This window comes from Macrobrachium nipponense, chromosome 10 (genome assembly GCF_015104395.2).
Source record: "Macrobrachium nipponense isolate FS-2020 chromosome 10, ASM1510439v2, whole genome shotgun sequence".
NCBI lineage: Eukaryota > Metazoa > Arthropoda > Malacostraca > Decapoda > Palaemonidae > Macrobrachium > Macrobrachium nipponense.
This window is the reverse complement of record NC_087204.1, coordinates 5,858,407-5,877,044: the sequence shown is the minus strand read 5'-3', so window position 1 is coordinate 5,877,044 and position 18,638 is coordinate 5,858,407.

Here is an 18,638-nt window from a genome sequence, read left to right as displayed (position 1 = left end):
AGAGAGAGAGAGAGAGCGAGAGAGAGATCTATAAGCCATTACTACTGTAATTGCAACGGGAGTGGGTTATCGTGTCAAAAGGGAGCCGAAGGAGTTCGCGGAACGCAGACCCTTCGGTTCCATAACTGCTGTAGCTTGAATTATGATATGAACTTTTGCTCCTTCGAGGAACTGTTGTCTCGAGTTAGGTTCATATTATCTATGCCTCCTCTCCTCCTCCTCCTCCTACTCCTCCTCCTCCTCCTGCCTCTTCCTCACTCCTCCTCCTCCTCCTCCTCTTCTCTTTCCTCCTCCTCCTCTTGCCACTCTTTAACTTCCTGATGTGAAATTGAGAAAGTTTCTATTGCCTCTCAAGATTTTATCTTGTTTTTTTATTTATCTTTTTTAAAGAGTCACTGGCCATTCTCTTCCATACTGTCGTCGTGTACTCTTTTAAGTTTCGTCTTAAAATGCTTCTGTTCCGCTGTAGTTCGTCTATGCTTTCTCAGGCTTCACCTAATTCGATGCTATGTTGGTAAAATGAAAATTCTTAACATGTAACATAGTCACCATTTTGAACGATGCGTCCTTTTCTAGCCTTTCAATCCCCAAGTTAATTAGCACCAAAACAAACAAAAAATTAAGAAACCAGGAAGCTGAGGTAATTAAAAAAAACAGCTGGGATTTAATCACCATCCCTGCAACATCGCCGACGTTGCAGGAAAATTCACTCTGACTCTCTTTAGGGACATTCCCTCGGTGAGGCTTCTTATCTTTCGAAGCTTCATAAGTGGAGATACTTCAAAATAAGATGTCCTTTTATTTACTATTGTATGCCATTCTTAGGATATCCTTTTATTTACTCTTGTATACTATTCTTTTTTTGTGATATCTTTCTCCCGCGCGTTTAACTTACCACGAAGTTAGCTCTACAGAGATTCAATTCTTTACTTGTTAATTCACCTTGATTTTCATCCCGGTGTGCTCTTAACATTTGTTTTTGAATGGCCACCAAATGTTTTGCGTGAAGGTAACAGAACACTGCTATTCTCCAGAGAGAGAGAGAGAGAGAGAGGAGAGAGAGAGAGAGAGGAGAGAGAGATTCTCCTTAACCAGTGACTGAATTTCCCGAGTCATTCTACTTCCTGTTTCCGGAGAGCATCGCATTATTTCTTTCTTATCGGTTCTTATCCTTTGTCTTCAGCGAACCCAGTGTAGCACTGGTTTTAAAAAGGCTTATTGTTGGAAGGACTGAGGCAGTAAAAATGAACGGATAAAGAACATGAAGATTTTTTGCTGCAATTTAAGATGAAGAAATATCACCTCAATAACAAGAAGATATGGCAAATTATGTTTCCCGTCAGTGTTTTGGTCTCTCTCTCTCTCTCTCTCTCTCTCTCTCTCTCTCTCTCTCTCTCTCTCTCTCTCTCTCTCTTCTTATGTTAGATTGTTACCTTTCCTAACCTATACAGGCTCTAGTTATTCTAAGAATTATATATGTTTAATTTTAGTACTTTACACCAGCCTTGAATTAAGGCCCAAATAAATATGTGATAACTTCAAGAATATTTGATTTAAAAGAATATCTCGTTTCTATCTTTTTTCAAATATGCACTCCAATTAATTCCATTAATCTGAATTTAGAAAAATACCTGCGCTTCGCCTGCGCAATGCTTTCGCAAATTAATCCCCTTGTAAGTCGCGGGGTTGATTTACGAATCCCTACGACAAAAAAGAATTTGCAACGAAATAGACCCAGATAATGGCATAATCCGGCGTATTTATTCCGTATCCGTTTGTTCCGTCTAAGTCCTCTTTGTAATACACTGGCTTTAAAAATGCAATACTTTTGGCCTTCACAATTCTCGGGGGAATGAGCGGTTTATTGGCGCATACTTTTTCTAGATGTATTCAGAGATTGTTTATGTATGTGTGTACGTCTGTTAATAAGCATGTTCCTTTTTCTAGATGCATTCACATATAGTTTATGTATGTTTGTACGTCTGTTAATAGGTATGTTCCTTTTTCTAGATGCATTCAGATATAGTTTATGTATGTTTGTAAATCTGTTAGTAGGTACGTTCCTGCACCTTACATCAAAGTACAAGCACCCATAAAAATAAGGTATCTGTAAACTTCTCTGCTTGAGACAAAAGGGCGTTAAACAGTATCACAACTGCAAATAATACAGTAATGTGAAACGTGTATTGCAGTTACGAAGAAGTTTCCGATTGGAAACCTTCAATTTGCGCATCATGATCGAAAGTTCGCGATAATTTCACACGATCCTGACAAATTATTTATAAGAAGGGAGTAGACTTCTCTGAAATAAGTCCTGGTGAACAGGATAGCGGCATCATTTGAGTTGATTTTATAACCAAGTCCCAGTCAACAGGATAGCTGCATCATTTGAGTTGAGCACCGAGGTAGCAGATATAAGACGCCTCATATTCCAGACCTGGAAGAGCCGGAACTGCCTTTGGCATGAAAGGAGGAATGGCTGGTCGGCATCTTTGTCTCTGCTCACCCCATGTGGGGCTCCTGAGTCTGACATCGTTTATGGAGCAAATTCTTCGAGAGACGGAGTTTTAGTCGTGTGATGCCTGGTGACGAAATGAATTCTAGATCGGCCAGAAATTTCAGATATACGAAAGGGGATCAGAACGTCTTCGTCGTTGCTGTTGATAAAAGTTTTATTTTAAGCTAACTGAATTATGCTTTGTATATGGAATTGGCTACTAGGCTGTTTTTCCTTGCATACTACTTTGTTGTTGGTCTTGCAGATATTGTTCTTGTTGGGGGATACTGTAGGAAAGCCCAATGGAAAACCCTAAAAAGGTTCGAAAAAGTTGTTGAATTAAAGATACAGAATTTTAGGATAGGGTATTTTACGATTTATTTATTAGAATGAAAATGTAAAAGATGATTATTGTGCATGTTAGACAGTACAGAACAATTGTGTCTAATAAAATGTATCTTATATATTTTAAGTATCGGTTACTCTTAGTATTACATCTGAATTGAAATAATACAAAATTTATAGAATTCATTTTCAATCTTAAAGTGCTATTCATAGAATTAAGTTTCAGTTTTGTTTAAAATCCTATTCATAGAATTAACTTTTTTCAGTTTTTGAGAGAGAGGATGAGAGAGAGAGAGAGAGAGAGAGAGAGAGAGAGAGAGAGAGAGTGGAAAGTTGTGCCTGAATTACTTGAAATTACAGCTTCATACGATTTACCCTCTTAACTCGGTTAAAATAACAGACCATCATGATTCTAACCCTCTTTCTGTCTTTCTGTCTCATTCCCTAATGTAATATATTTCTGTTTGCTGTTTAATTGTTTTGTGGAGCGATTAAACTGGGATCTGAGCGGCTTAAAGTCAACAATACTGAAGTTAGTCGAGCTCTCTGAAGTAAAACGTTTAGGTACAGATATGTTTTGTTTTTCGGAATATAAGCAATTATCTCTGACTACTGTTATTATTATTTTTTTTCTATTGGCGGTACCGTTTCTTTGATGCATCCTTCCCGGCCACACCGGTTAAAAGTCCCAAATTCCCATTTTCTTCCTCAATCTAGTTTCAATTTTTTGAAATGGTTTTGGAACCGAGTTTCCCTTCGCCGTGCGTGTCCTCTTTTTTTTTCTTTTTTCTGAACACTGAGACTTATGAAATAAAATAAAAACAAAAGAAAGAAACGGCAGAATAACATACGGATATGTTCCACGAAAGTACAGATCCGCGTGGGTGGGCGTCCGTGTGGAATGAAACGGAAAGGCGTATTTATATCTGATCCCAATATCAAAGGGGGAAAGCCAATGCTAACAACAGAGGATATTTCTAGACTGAATACGAAGGCAAAATCGTAAATGTTCTAGGCAAGAATGCGCACAAAATTTATTGTTCGCAATTTTTTATTTTTGTTTATTTTGCGTTTTCCAGAACCAAGGGACTTTAAGGCTGTCATATGTGTTTGTTTGTGTAAGTGTTTTTATGTTGCAAGGAACCAGTGATTATTCAGCCACGGGACCAACGGCTTTACGTGACTTCCGAACCTCGAGAGTGAATTTCTATCACCAGAAATACTAGGACATCTCTCACACCTCAATGGAATGCCCGAGAATCGAACTCGCGGCCGCCGAGGTGGCAGGTCAAAACCATACCGATCACGCCACTGAGGCGCTTCTGTCACATGTGTGATGTTTACTGGAACGAAGGCATCTGACATCCAGGAATATCTTTAATTGCTAAGAAATACCAAAACAATAAAAGTGTAAGAAGCGATAAAGCCATTCCGTAAAACTTGCTTATTCGTTTTACTTACGACCTGAACCAGCTAATTTTACATTACAACGGTAATAGGAAATACGACGAACCACTATACAACTGCTACAACCTGTGTGTGTATACACACGCACACTATATATACACAAATATATATAAACAAATCAGTTAATAACATCTTTGTCCAATTTAACATCCGTCACTAGGAAAACCGACCGAAATTATGCATCACATCTCTTTTTAAAAATGTTTCAATGATACAATGCATTACAAATCTGCAATGACTTAACAAACCAGTTACAGAAACTCTCTCTCTCTCTCTCTCTCTCTCTCTCTCTGCTGCCTTGCCGCGTGGCTGAAATTCGATCATGATAAGAAAAGGAAAATCATTTCGGATGAACAAAAGATAACGGAAGGCACGAAGCCTGAAGAGGAAAAGTCCTTCTAGTTCTCTGTTGCAAAAGTAACTCGAGAGGGATTATTGAAAGCTGAATATTTGTTTTCTGTCCAAGTCGCGTGTAGACAGCATACCCCCTTTTGGAGATGATGGCATGTGCTTAATGACGCACACAATGAAGATCTTTAGCCTGAACTCCACACACACTTAAACACACACACTCACGACTGTTTATTTCGTGGCAATAGAACACTTTCATTCACGCTGATCGTCTACACGCGAATATCTTTTCTTGTACTTATTTTAAAAGCCCAGTTTCGTCCATTACTTTGGCCCCTTTCCGCCAAACAGAAATTCCGTAAATCTTTGAACGACCTCTGATTATATTACCTCCACTGTAACATGGCATCTCAAAACTGTTTTAAACTGTCAACCTATACATAGCCAACAGCCACGTGACGAGGCAATAATCTAGCAGAGTAAAAAGCAAACCAAATATATAACGACTGACATAATCCAAACCATGTTTAGAAAGTAGATAATATTCCGTCCTAGAAAACAAAGTTATGATCACTTCATAAAATGTTCGTCATTGCCTTTACTTATTTAAAAGCTTTAAAACTGAGCAGATGTGAACACATAAGGCCTATTTTCAATTTAGCGATGTTGAAACAATCCAATTAGTAGAAGGAATTGCTCGCCATAAGTGATGTGTTCAGACTCAGGGGCCCCACATGGGGTGAGCAGTGATGAAGATGTCAGCAGGCATTCCTCCTTTCCTTTGCCAAAGACAGTTTCCGGCTATTCCAGGTGTAGAATATGAGGCGTCTTCATATCTTCTACCTCGGTGCTCGAGAAGGAATATCACGCTGTTTTTATTTTGTATCAAAATATATTTTTGAAGGTGAGCAATAAAGGAAAAACAGTAAATACTGTAAAGGACACTAAAATCAATAGTTGCAGTTTTTATTGCTTTGTTTACCAACATTTGGAAATTGGATGTTTAAATGTAATTGCAGTTTGATTTTCTTTATTTTTTTTGATAAAGCAAATAAAGATATATAATGGGATTTTTTGTGGTGTTACACTGCATTCAAGCAAAAATTAAGCTTTAAATCAAAAGAGACAAGTGCTAAAGTTCTCTTCTTTTGTTATATACATATATATATATCTATATGTATATAAATATATATATATATATATATATATATATATAAATATATATATATATATATATATATAATATATATATTATATATATATCATATCTATATATATATATATATATATACCTCTCTTAAGGGTAATTTGGGAACAGAGCCATGTGAAGACATCTTTGAAGATACGTAGTTGTGGCGAAGTGAACCCACTTACCTGATTTACAGCAAGTCGTGAACTCTAACGCAACGGTCAATTTCATTAGCGGCTCAGCAGCCGAGGAGAGAAACAGAGATATAACAGTGAGGGAATAGAAGCAGATGAAAACTCCCATTCACATTCACTCACGCATTTTATAAATATATATATATATATATATATATATATATATATATATATATATATATATCGATGCAGAAACAAACCTCTGACCAAGAAAATGGCAAACTGGCCCAAAAAATAGCATTGTTCAGTCATGGAAATATATAAATAAATAAAATGAGGCAAAATAAAAGGCCCATAAAACACTATTTTAATGTTGCAACCATATATTTAGAGTGATTAGGAACAAAGAAGCACAGAAGGAAGTGCTTGAAATATATGGTTGCAACATTAAAATTATCTTCGTATTATACTGTTTTATTACAGTAAAAAGACATTCATGTATATAAATATATATATATGTATATATACGTGAATACCACATGCGTCATGTAAGAAAAACTCATAGATCATCGCTGTCATTTTGATCCCTGTATGCAGTGTCAAGCATCATCTAAATAATATTGCCTGTAATAAGTGATTACAATAAACGTGAGTCACGGTGTGTACCTGTTTCGTTTTGCGTAGTTGGCAACGCATTTTGTGTCATCAAAACTCCCTATAAATACGCCCTTTAAATAAATCATATATAGAAGGGCATTGCTTGACCAATGGTTATAAAGAAAAAAAAAAAAAGGTCTTCATATCTTCATGGTTGGGGTGACAAATTACCATCTTACGTTTAAGCATCTGTATTTTGCTGGTCTTTTAAAATCATGGTGATAATTTAAAATAATACGAAATCTATAATAAAAATTCGTCTCTTTTGGGTGTTCCTGACAGGACCAATGACATTATACACAAAGGCATGCATGCATGCATAGCGTGTGAAGTTTAAAATTTACAGAGTTTAAAAACAACACTATTTGTCCAGAAAAACACTTAAAATAAATAATTGTGACATAAACCCTGAGAGTATTGGTGGCGCAGCGAATCTGTGTAACGTTTCAATCTAGCCTGTATATGACTCCCCTCGTGGAGAATAAATCTCTCTCTCTCGTTGTCTGTCTGTCTGTCTCTCTCTCTCTCTCTCTCTCTTTGTCTCTCTTCTCTCTCTCGTCTCTCTCTCTCTCTCTCTGTGCGTGTTTTTTCCGTGGCCACCAAAAAAATGAGTAACGGCACGCAACAGTTTCAGCAGGATTTCCCATGATGTCAAAAGATGCAGCAAATGGTAAAATGGGTCTGGTATCCATGAAGAAAGTTAGCCAATACCATTGAAATAAATTCTGTTCACCAAATCGAGCAATGTTTCGAAAATAAAGATAACACAAAGGCATACCTTGTGTACGGAAAACAAATCTACGTTGATATCTTTATCGTGCAGAAAAATGAGACATAGTTTTTGCAAGCATACGGTTCTGAATTAAACACGCTAAGGAAATTAAAACTACACTGTATTGCTGACCGATTTCATATGAATGTTAAAAAACTAATGGCATATTCATGCAAGTGATACCATATAGATGATTTTATCAATCACAACCAATGTCTTAAAACAGCTAACACGACAGTGTACGAGAAAAGGCACCGCACCAATAAACATACGATATCTTTAACCTCATGAATTGTGCAAGCTCCTACACCAGCAAAAATAAATATTTTTATTCTGGCCACTTGAATATGAAAATATTAACGAAACAGGAGCCACTGCATAAATGCATTGTATATTAACATAATTCTTACGTTTATCAGTCTATTTATCTATGCGCCACTGCATGAATGCCTTGTATATTAATATAATTCTTATGCTTATCAGTCTATTTATCTATGTTAATTCAGTTTCTGTGTCTGTGAAACTTAATTTTTTCTTAACATTTTTATTCCTTCATGTAAATCATCATGGAAATTTGCATTTGGCCAACGCTATAAGTCAAATGATATCTGGAGAAGTTATTGGTCACTGGCAAATATCTGTCATTAAGACCTAAATATCGTATTTATCGATGTTTAAAGATGGTACGAGAGATGTACCATGCAATATTACCTTACCTTTGCTAAATCCAAAATTTCACTATAAATTAATAACTATGAATTAATCCTTTCTTAAACGATTTCTATAAAGCGAAACTTTCTCGCCCAACTGACATTGCATCAACAATGCTGTTTCTTTCATGCAATTGTATATTTCAGCAACGTATATATATACCAGATTAGCTCCGTCATTCGAGCGTTCGTATATTGTTTCTCTTTCGAGAAAAACCCCCAGGGTGAAAAATATTTGCAACTAAAAACAAATAAAAATAAAATAAAAGGGAAACGGAAAACGAGGCGAGTAGAATCTTGCGAAGTGGACCCAGAGTGTGCGAATTGCCACTCGAATATCAATGAAAGGGAAACAGCCCCAGCTGATGCCCGCTTTGTATGCCAAGAGGAAGAGGAAGAGGAGAAGGTCTGGTCATCCAATTGGCCAGAGTCCTCCTCGGTCGGACAGATCCTTCACACGGCGTTTTCCTGGTTTCACTCGCCGTCTTTTGTGGGGACCCTTTTATTTTAGCTATTCTTCGCTTTATTGAGGCGTCTACGTTCATTTTAAGAACAAGAACACCCCAAACTGTCACCATGATATACGATTTTAAACACACACACTTCGTCGATAGCAGTGGCAGTGTCCTTTTCGATAACATACTGCGCATATATTTTCTACATTTAATTTTTTTTTTTAATCTGAGAAATATGCCTTCACCCTATCACGTAAGATTTCCATCCACATTTACTCGAATTCCATAGCCAGAGTTTCACCTTTAGTGTGAATAATATTTGCCAACTTTATCACTAAAGTCATTGCTTTTCTGAGCTCTGTAAGTGAAACGAATGGTTGGAAATAAGTTTCCCCGTGTGATTTAATTATACAATTATACGTTCTGTCGAAGAGAGCATGTGACTTTTAAGATGTTCTTGTCTACCCTATTTCTTTCAGAAAAACCAACTTTTTAAGTCAACAAGAAAATAAACCAACCAGAAAATTATGGTTGAGAAACCCAGAAACACAATACATTGTGAATGCTTTGTTCTTCGGTGTTGTGGCACGTAGTGGAGATACTACTCGTTAACACAATTCCTTATCTTAAAGACTAAGAGCGCTTCCTTGTTTTCTTACATTTACAGTTTTATGGATAATGACAAGACTCGATTTTTAGGAAGAGATGAAATTCCTATGAATGAACAGGAGTACTCTGTTGTGGACGATTGCAGTGACAAGCAGGGATAATGATTACTTATATATATTACGTTAACAGAATATCAATTCAACGAGTGAAAACACAACACACTTACAACAGTTATTAACGCTTCATTTTATAACTAATTGTAACACTTGCATGGAACTTTCAATAAGAAAATGAAGACATATTAACTGCCCGCTTCAATTAACGCTATTAATTAAAAGATCGGTCTTTGGTTTTGAACTTGGTCATTAATTATTTCTTTTAAACAAAAATTCTTCTATAACGCAACAATACTTTTTAACACAAAACGCTGAAGTTATAATTACTCATACGATAGTAAGCAGTTTTCACTGCGAGCACAATTAACTCTCTCTCTCTCTCTCTCTCTCTTCTCTCTCTCTCTCTCTCTATCTCTCTTCCTTTTCTCTCTTTCCTCTCTTCTCTCTCTCTCTCTCTGAATTATATTTCGATAATTCTCATCTTTGAAGCTCATTCAACTAATTAAGTACAGTAATCCCTCCAAGACAACGACATAAAGAATTCTATTTGATATCACTAAGACGAAAGAGGAAAAAGGCGCTCTATATGACACATGCTTATTCGCTACTTTACATTGTGTCAGCGATTCTTATTTAATAATGTGTTAGTTACCTTTACCAATAAAATCTAAGTTATATTGAACGAAACTTAAATTTTTGCTTTCGATTAACCAGGTGTGATCCGACCTCCAGCTTACTAGAGGCGCGTGCTAAAATCTACGGTCAAATAGAGCGTCGTTTGACCAACGAAAATTAAAATAAATATGCTATAGCTTATTAGAAAAAATTGTTCTGTACTGTTTAACATGCACATTATTTATTTGTTACATTTTCATTCTAATAATATATCGTAAATATCCTATCCTAAAATTCCTGTATCTTTAACTCAACGCGAAACCCACATTTCAGACATTTCAGAACTTTTTAGGCTTTTCCATAGACCTTTCCTAACCCAACAACAAGAACAACAAGAACAACAACAAAGTAGTTTGTAGGCTTACTCCCCGAGTAAGCAAAAACATTCAGGAAATCTGAAAATGACCATAGTAACGCTCTGATCAGGAAGACCATGATTTAGAATTGACACGCAGGGAAGGTAAATCTGTCTTAGAACAAACACCTGCTGCTATGTTTTGTATGAGAGTACACGAATGTCGCTTTATCTTTTCGTATCGATCATATATAACTCTAAAATAAATAAACTAAATAAATAAATAAATAAATAAACTAAATGAAATAAAGATAATAAATAAATAAATAATAAACAAGGTCGGCGAATACGTTATCAAATAGATAATGGCATAAAAAGTAATTTCATTCCAGGTAAAAAAAAAAAAAAGTCCATTTCCAAAAGTGCATATTTTTCAACTTTTATGAAACAGAAACAAAAATAGAAATTTGCGAGCGTGGAACTTGGCTCCATTTTAGAATATTTTCCTGGATTTAGTAACGGCATTTTGCATGAAATGTAAATTGCAGGTAGTAAGTCCTTATTCTAAATTAACAGTATTTCAATGCCGTTTTTTATTTTATTCACTTTTACAGGATTGGTCAACATGACACAGAGACCTTTTGAATGTATCAAAGTCTATATACAAATGGTTTTTTTTTTATGGGTTCCATATTTTTCTAAAAGGGATTTTCCCCATGTTATTCTACGGAATGATCTGTGATTTTATTTATGCATTTAAGATGCTGAAAATACAGTGTATTTTTCTTTTATGAGTATCATTCATAATGTATAAGGGTGGCTATCTTTTGATTTTTGAGTGTTTTTTTTTTTCTAACATTCATAACCAAAAGGCTTGCCCTTGTGACATTTATATCGTTTTTTTCGGAAATCATTTCATTATTATAAACTATATTCTGCTTTCATTCACTTATTTTCACCGTTTTCCTTGATATCTGAATCGATTTGGTCTTTAATGACTGAATCATGGTTCTGAAAGTCAATTTCGTGCTAAGAAATTTCGTTTTAGTCCAAATAAGAAAAAAGTGCATCGTATTGTATTCAACTTCTAACACCAGCAGATTCGGAGGAGAAAAAAAAGTAACTGAATAAAAAATGATAAAACAACGCAGAAACATTAACGCTATCGTCAAAATATATTCTGTAATTTAGAAATACTTTTTCAATGTACAACCTTTTAAAGAAACCATATAGCCAATTGTCTGTAAATTATAAATACTTTTCCAATGTAGAACATAGAAAAATATTAAAGAAACCTTACGTTTGGAAAAAATATTTGTTCAATAACTTTCAGAAAGAAACGAAACAGTCCTCTGAATTTAAAATTCGAAGCATATTGAAGTGTCAGTACTGTGCTGAAGGCACAGTCGAGAGAGCGCGAGATCTATCCAGCCTTTCCATGGCTCGGAATCTTCGGAACTTGACGAGTGGATTCTGCCGAGGGATAACAAAACTGAAGAATTCAGATGGCATGGGAGCCGGGACGAAAATATTCAGTGGCAATTTACTTCTCCGGATTTCTCTGGAAATTTAGACGATTGCCATTCAGAATTCTAAGACCGCGGAGGAGGAGGTTACGGTGTCTATAGTATGTAGATTCACATCAATCGTGCAAGCCAATCACAGGGCTGGAAACTCTCAGTCTCTCGAGAGAGTTCACACAGGCTGGATATATGTTTCACCACCTCTCCTGATAGTAATTTTGAAAGACGTATCCCTCAAGGGAGGTGGAACATACATCCTGCCTATGTGAACTCTCTCAAGAGAGCTTGAGAGTTTCCAGCCCTGTGATTGGCTTATCAACAGCCAATCACAGGGCTGTACGAAAAAGTGCAAAGAAACTCCGTTGATAATATCATTAAGTCTTGAGAGATTCGACCGACATATTTATTCAAAGAACTCCTGACAAGCGGTATACATTTGACGAGTCTTCATCAAAATACGAGCTAAAATTAGCATTATTTGAAATTACGGGGGCGAAGAGAAGCCTACCTATAATGAAAATAGAATTGCTATCATGAATGGGACATTGGAGATTCTTGCTGTACAATAACCATGAGGAATTATTACGTTGAAAAAGTCTGCTCTTTCGTCATCATTCTTGAAAACTGAAACGAAACTATTTTCAACAACGTCCGTGAAAATTGTTTTTATTAGTCTTTAATAATTAAAGATTTGCTTGCGAGAAAACATAACGTAGCGGAAAATATATAAGGATTATTGAAGAATCACTGAATGTTGGCTGACTACATCTAAATCCAAAGATGGAATGGAAAAGGAAATATACTAGACGGAGAATAACCATCCATTGAACAAGCCTGTATTCGAAGATGTAATAATAATAATATAATAATAATAATAATAATAATAATAATAATAATAAAAATAATAATAACTTTCACCGGGAAAAGCTGATACGAAGAGGGGGAAGAGGATCCTTCCATGAACTAAGAAGTGAAAGATCAGACCAAATATATAATGCAAGCATGAAACATAATCCACTTTATTTTACATTAACAGCAGTAAATCATGCACTTACTGAGACAGAGAGAGAGAGAGGAGCGAGAGAGAGAGAGAGAGAGAGAGAGAGAGAGAGAGAGAGAGAGAGATACCTATCCTTATGGATGCTGACGAGCATATATACCCTGCAGGTAGGTGCAGCAGCAGCAGCAGCAGCAGGTCGGGCCAATAATTGACTCCTGGCGGGGGATCCTGCCACCAAGAGGACGTGACTAAATGAATGGCTGCCGGAGACGCAGACGAGGAAGGTCGAGCAAGAGGTCGTACTATATTTCCTCCAGGGATGTCAATATTAGAAGAGGACGGATGGGAGCCTCAATACACAACATGATCCTCACACAAAAAAAAGGAAAATTTTGACCATTTTATCAAGAGATTGTGTATGTTAGTGTATATAAAGTGACTTAATTTGGTTTAAAAGCCGATGTAGACAAATACATCGATCTTAATATAATTGATATTATCCTCTCGCTATTTGAATATACTACATGAGGTTAAAAAATCGCTGAGAAGTATAATCTAAATATAATTGACATTATCATCTCACTAAGTTATTCTTAGAAGGCCAACAACAATGTCATAATAATTTTAAACGTTAAATTAACACTTGACCGACCACAGAGGCTATGTGAGACTATGAGGCCAAGTCTTTGACCTACTCTCTCTCTCTCTCTCTCTCTCTCTCTCTCTCGGTGACAAGTTAAGTGCACTCTGATTAATAAATTCCTTTAAATAAGAAGCTTAAAATCAAATAGCCTTCTGAACAGTAATTCAGCAAAACCTGCTCCCTAGAGATAATTGAGCACACGATGTCTCCTCGGGTGGACTAAAAAGTCTTTGAGACATCCTAATCCTTGTAACTCCTTGTAGTTCTAGCATGGAGAGATGTAGTCAAAATAATTCTTTTTCCAATAACACGAAGACATTTTCGTCAAGAGAGGGGTCGCAGTTGTAGAGGTGGAATACAGGTGAGGAGATTACGTGACAGATTGGAGCCTCGTATATTCCTCGGCGATTCAAAAGAAAAAAAAAAAAAACAAAAAAAAAATGCGAGACGGTGTAGTATGTTCTATGAACTTCTTACAAGAAAATCGTCTAATGAGCTTGCCTCAGGGAAGACATTTAGCTAAAAATACCAACCAGGACCATTCCATTCACGGGCAGTTGGTAGCATCTAATGTGAGTGAATGTGGGAACGGATATATCTCGGTAAGATAATTATCGGTAATTTTTACAGTAGACTTAACGAAGTATAAACTGCATTACTCAGAGCTACATGGCCCATATTAGACAAAACATATTTAATGAAAATGATTAACGAAAAGATCGTATTTCACTTTAATTTAATCGTCTTGGTTATCTGAGAGTCCTTTTCTGGCGCATTTAATTTATCCAAAGGCCTTATGAGAAGGTTTGAGAACCTGTCCCTTTGATCCCTAATTAAACCTTAAGACCGTTTCCGTAAACGTCCTTCGAATGACGTCCTTTGTCGAATTCTTGGAGAATCTTAAGAAATCTCAACGACGGATAAGGCGATTAAGCTGTTGATAATTTACACTGATATTCATCAGAGTCGAATTTTTATTCGTAACAGAATACAGCTAATACACTATAATGCTAGAATAAACTGCCTTCTCCCCGATCACGAATGTGAGTATAGTAGATTCACATCAACCGTGAATTTGATGTCTAGGCCCGTCCCTTACGACGCTCCTGATTGGCTGTTGATAAGGCAATCACAGGGATGGAAACCCTCAGTCTCTCTCGAGAGTTCACATAGACAGGATGTATGTTCGACCTCTCCTGAGGGCTACGTCTTTCAAAAGCATCCCTCAGGAGAGGTAGAACAAAGATCCTACCCATGTGAACTCTCGAGAGAGACTGAGAGTTTCCAGCCCAGCGACTGGCTTATCAACAGGCCCCCCCCCCCCTTTTTTTTTTTCCCTCCCCCCTTTTTTTTTTTTTTTTTTTACAGAATGAATAAATGTTTTTATTTACACAACCTCCAGTTAAGCAGACGCAAAACTCCGAATAATTTGCCAATTTTAATCCACTTCAGAATTTAGTTAATGGGCAACCTTCCGAATGTGCATCACAATATATAGATAACAGAGACACTTTGTGCCCTGTAGGCAACATTAGGCAACTTTATATTAAATTGTCTGTCTCTGTTTCTCAGAGTCACTCGAATCTACAACAGTGTTCTAAGCGGCAGGTTATGATCCCTAATTTCTCCAGCTTGTTTCTTTATATTTACAAGGCTTTAGCTACGCGAAGTCAGCGAGTTGCATCGTCTCATATCTTAGCGTTTACAAAACTATGAAGAACTGACACACACACACACACACATCCAGGACCACGGAGGAGGAGCGCGCACAGAACCTGCGGCCATTATCCGGAAGAGGTATTATCGACACCTCATTAAAACGTCAAAGGCGGCGCCTGAAGGTGACGGCATCAAAAGGTTTAAAAAAAGAAGGGCCTTGACTTAGGCTCGTTAAATCATCCGATGCCCGACTGCTTCCATTACGTAACGCAGTCTTTGACAGACCTGTCCACCAGTTCATTAGGTGAGGCACTACCTTCCCTTATACTTCAATCAAGTTCCAGCATATTTCGGTACATAAAGTGATTTTACAATTGTCATTTAATGTTACGAATAATAAAAAAAAAAGTTTTTGGTACTTCATAAAGTTACAATTCATTTCAAAAACTTATGCTTTTTAAAACGCGATTTCTTTCTATATGTATCATTTAATGTTACAAACAAAATAAAATATAACCAATTTATGGTACTTCATAAAGTTATTATTCATTTTAAAACTTGCGCTTTTTAAAAGTGACTTCTTTCTTTAGTGATTTTTTCTAAGCGGTGTAAAAAGATAAAAAAATCCAAAAGGAAGTTTAATTTTCTGCTGTTTTCACCCATTCGCTCGCTAGTTAATCTTTACATTTCAATACTAATTTACGTCAGAAATATATAGGATATATTAAAATATGTAACCTGCGGTTACCTGCCAACCCTCTAAAAAAATATTTTGCTCTCTCTCTCTCTCTCTCTCTCTCTCTCTCTCTCTCTCTCTCTCTCTCTCTCTCTCTCTCTCCTGATTTTTTAAAGAATGTTTTTTTTTTCAATATTCTTATTGGGGTAACTTTCAAAAAATAACTTTCTTCGAGCGACTTTCATACCTTGTTAAGTCTTCTGTTAAAAAAGTTACTGTTAATCCACCTAGCAAGTGGTGGAGTATAGACTTTCGAAATATGCGGATTAAGCACACAAGACTTAGAAAGCCATTACAACAATCTGCATCTTTGGCAGGGACATTTAATGACATCCTGGGGTACCAGGTTTAGAACCGCATACGATACGCCTCTGTATAATTCCAAGGACATAACGGAATGTGGTGAAAAGCGACTTTAACATTTAAATAAAGATGGAGTGGTAAGGTGGTGGTGAAGAGATCTATGGTGAAGATATCTGTACAAAGTTGCGGTATGAAAAAAGGCCCTGCGAGGAGTATCATATCAGCATATGATTCGGAGTTCATCTGCGACAGTTAAAAGAAGCCGCCTGACACGACTTCGAGAAGAAGTTAAAAGGAAGATTGTTATCAGCATAAGATAATGAGGAAACAAAGCCAAGAAGAACGAAACGAAAAGAAAGGAATTAACGAAAGAAAAGGAATATAGAATGTGGTCCGAAGGCCAAGCGCTGGGCCCTATGAGGTCATTCAGGGCAGAAATGAAAATTGAGAGTTAGCGATCTGAAAGGCGTAAAAGGAGGAAAACCTCAAAGCAGTTGCACTATGATATAATTGTCAGGAGAGGATGGACAGCAAGATGGAAGTAAGACATTATAAATGGAGGTACAGTAAAAAGAATGAAAGGGGTTGCAGCTAGGGGCCGAAGGGACGCTACAAAGAACCTTTAGTAATGCCAAGGAGAAGGAACAGTGAATGTATATATACAGCTGGTGTGAGCATAGAAGTAGTCGATTCGCGCTGGTGTGTTTTCAGGCAAAATGTAGCAGTTTGTAAGCCAGGCTGATAGAATATTTAGTAAACTGACTAATATATGTCATCATTTTTGCTTAAAGAATTTTATGTAGCTGAAGAGAAGGGAAATTTTTGAAAAACTGGAGCTCGAATACAGAAAGACTTGCCGAGCGAACTCGCCCTTCACGTAAGATGTTTAACGATAATTTTAGAAAGATAGTTCATTCTCTAATCTAAAAAAGAAAAAAAAAATATCCCCGAAATAAATATTCAGCTATACATACTAAACTTATACAAAAATGGCTAAATAATAACAAGTGGAGCAGTATACATGTAGTATACAAAATAATAATAATAACAATAATAATAACAATAATAACAATAATAATAATAATAATAACAACAGGGACATCATCATGCTGATAACGTCCACGACGCTTTCATTCTTTGTTATATGTGTTGGGAAAAAGTACTCCTTATAAATGAGTGGTCTTTTTTTTGTCCTTAACAGAGAATAAAAAAAAAAAAAAAAAGCGAACATCAAATAAAAGGAAAGTAACGACACGTGGACGACAGAATCCCTTTCAGAGACTGGACGAATCCAACAGCTGGAAAGAGTCAATAAATTTCCTTTTTGTATTCTGCGTCTCCGGTCTGCACCCGTCGGCTGAGGAGGATACAGCGATCCTCCAGAATCTATGGGGGACTGGAAGTGTCTTCAGCGATCCTCCAGAATCTATGGGTGACTGGAAGTGTCTTCAGCGATCCTCCAGAATCTATGGGGGACTGGAAGTGTCTTCAGCAGATCCTCCAGAATCTATGGGGGACGGAATGAAGTGTTTTCAGCGATCCTCCAGAATCTATGGGCGACTGGAAGTGTCTTCAGCGATCCTCAGAATCTATGGCGGACTGGAAGTGTCTTCAGCGATCCTCCAGAATCTATGGGGGACTGGAAGTGTCTTCAGCGATCCTCCAGAATCTATGGGGGACTGGAAGTGTCTTCAGCGGTCCTCCAGAATCTATGGGCGACTGGATGTGTCGTGAGCATCATTCCTTCTCGACAGAAAGAATGACTTGGACATGAAATAACGGAGGGCGTTAGGCTACTGGAAACGACAAATGCAAGTGAAATCTGTCTGTCAGCGAGTTCCTCTCGTCAGTAATAAAAAAAAAAAAAATAAAAAAGAGAAATAAAAAGACATAGTAACTGTTTTTTTTTCAGAGTTGGTAAGGTGATTTAACTTCTAGTGTCCCAGTGGAAGAATTAAATGGAAATTAGGAGGAATTAACAACTCGACATATGGAGAAACCTGAAATTATTTTTTTTTCTCTAAATGGTATGACATTCTACCGTAGTAATCAGAAGTCTCTCTCTCTCTCTCTCTCTCTCTCTCTCTCTCTCTCTCTCTCTCTCTCTTCTAAAATAAATATATGTATATATATATATATATATATATATATATATATATATATATATATATATATATATATATATATATATATTTATACATAACACACACACACACACACACACACACACACACATATATATATATATATATATATATATATATATATATATATCTATATATATACATACACATATATATATATATATATATATATATATATATATATATATATATATATATATATATATATATAATATATAGATATATATATGTTATCACAATCGAGTGAGAAATGTAGGTAAAAAACTGCAGCGATGTGTGTTTGCTTTCATCTTTCTAACGAGCACGCAATTGCTTCCCACTAACTTAATATTGCCACGTAATTCACAGGTAAAAAAGA